The sequence below is a fragment of the Abrus precatorius genome, unplaced genomic scaffold (assembly GCF_003935025.1).
Source record: "Abrus precatorius isolate BTA unplaced genomic scaffold, Abrus_2018 Scaffold51, whole genome shotgun sequence".
Taxonomy (NCBI): Eukaryota; Viridiplantae; Streptophyta; class Magnoliopsida; order Fabales; family Fabaceae; genus Abrus; species Abrus precatorius.
The window spans coordinates 52,501-55,000 of NW_020874397.1; positions in this window are offsets into that span (position 1 = coordinate 52,501).

The following is a 2,500-nucleotide window of genomic DNA, read 5'->3' on the forward strand; positions in this document are numbered from 1 at the left end:
CGTTACATTTCCCCAAGGGAATGATTTATAATGAATTTTTCTCCGAATCATCGCACCATGGTGCACCTTGATGCCCACCTTGGTGCCTCTTGATACCCACCTTGGTGCTTCTTGATACCCACCTTGGTGCCTCTTGGTGCCTCTTGGTGCCCACCTTGGTGCCTCTTGATGCCCACCATGGTGCACCTTGATGCACACCTTGGTGCCTCTTGGTGCCTCTTGGTGCCCACCTTGGTGCCTCTTGATGCCCACCATGGTGCACCTTGATGCACACCTTGGTGCCTCTTGATGCCCACCTTGGTGCCTCTTGATACCCACCTTGGTGCCTCTTGATGCCCACCTTGGTGCCTCTTGATACCCACCTTGGTGCCTCTTGGTGCCCACCTTGGTGCCTCTTGCTACCCACCATGGTGCCTCTTGGTGCCCACCATGGTGCCTCTTGGTGCCCACCATGGTGCACCTTGATGCACACCTTGGTGCCTCTTGATGCCCACCTTGGTGCCTCTTGATGCCCACCTTGGTGCCTCTTGATACCCACCTTGGTGCCTCTTGGTGCCCACCATGGTGCCTCTTGGTGCCCACCATGGTGCACCTTCATGCACACCTTGGTGCCTCTTGATGCCCACCTTGGTCCCTCTTGATACCCACCATGGTGCACCTTGGTGCCTCTTGGTGCCCACCTTGGTGCCTCTTGATGCCCACCATGGTGCACCTTGATGCCCACCTTGGTGCCTCTTGGTGCCCATCATGGTGCCTCTTCATGCCCACCCTGGTGCCTACCTGGTGCGTTTTTATGCACCCTGGTGCCCTCCTGGTGCGTTTTTATGCACCCTGGTGCCCTCCTGGTGCGTTTTTATGCACCCTGGTGCCCTCCTGGTGCGTTTTTATGCACCATGGTGCCTACTTGGTGCGTTTTTCGCACCCTGGTGCCCTCCTGGTGCGTTTTTATGCACCCTGGTGCCCTCCTGGTGCGTTTTTATGCACCCTGGTGCCTACTTGGTGCGTTTTTATGCACCATGGTGCCCTCCTGGTGCGTTTTTATGCACCATGGTGCCCTCCTGGTGCGTTTTTATGCACCATGGTGCCCTCCTGGTGCGTTTTTCGCACCCTGGTGCCCTCATGGTGCGTTTTTATGCACCATGGTGCCCTCTTGGTGCGTTTTTCGCACCATGGTGCCCTCTTGGTGCGTTTTTCGCACCATGGTGCCCTCTTGGTGCGTTTTTATGCACCATGGTGCCCTCTTGGTGCGTTTTTCGCACCCTGGTGCCCTCCTGGTGCGTTTTTATGCACCCTGGTGCCCTCCTGGTGCGTTTTTATGCACCCTGGTGCCTACTTGGTGCGTTTTTATGCACCATGGTGCCCTCCTGGTGCGTTTTTCGCACCCTGGTGCCCTCCTGGTGCGTTTTTATGCACCCTGGTGCCCTCCTGGTGCGTTTTTATGCACCCTGGTGCCCTCCTGGTGCGTTTTTATGCACCATGGTGCCCTCCTGGTGCGTTTTTCGCACCCTGGTGCCCTCCTGGTGCGTTTTTATGCACCATGGTGCCCTCCTGGTGCGTTTTTATGCACCCTGGTGCCCTCCTGGTGCGTTTTTATGCACCATGGTGCCCTCCTGGTGCGTTTTTCGCACCCTGGTGCCCTCCTGGTGCGTTTTTATGCACCATGGTGCCCTCCTGGTGCGTTTTTATGCACCATGGTGCCTACCTGGTGCGTTTTTCGCACCCTGGTGCCCTCCTGGTGCGTTTTTATGCACCCTGGTGCCTACTTGGTGCGTTTTTATGCACCATGGTGCCCTCCTGGTGCGTTTTTCTGCACCCTGGTGCCCTCCTGGTGCGTTTTTCTGCACCATGGTGCCTACCTGGTGCGTTTTTCTGCACCATGGTGCCTACCTGGTGCGTTTTTCGCACCCTGGTGCCCTCCTGGTGCGTTTTTCTGCACCCTGGTGCCTACTTGGTGCGTTTTTATGCACCATGGTGCCCTCCTGGTGCGTTTTTATGCACCATGGTGCCCTCCTGGTGCGTTTTTATGCACCATGGTGCCCTCCTGGTGCGTTTTTATGCACCATGGTGCCCTCCTGGTGCGTTTTTCGCACCCTGGTGCCCTCTTGGTGCGTTTTTATGCACCATGGTGCCCTCTTGGTGCGTTTTTCGCACCATGGTGCCCTCTTGGTGCGTTTTTATGCACCATGGTGCCCTCTTGGTGCGTTTTTCGCACCCTGGTGCCCTCCTGGTGCGTTTTTATGCACCCTGGTGCCCTCCTGGTGCGTTTTTATGCACCCTGGTGCCCTCCTGGTGCGTTTTTATGCACCCTGGTGCCTACTTGGTGCGTTTTTATGCACCATGGTGCCCTCCTGGTGCGTTTTTCGCACCCTGGTGCCCTCCTGGTGCGTTTTTATGCACCCTGGTGCCCTCCTGGTGCGTTTTTATGCACCCTGGTGCCCTCCTGGTGCGTTTTTATGCACCATGGTGCCCTCTTGGTGCGTTTTTCGCACCATGGTGCCCT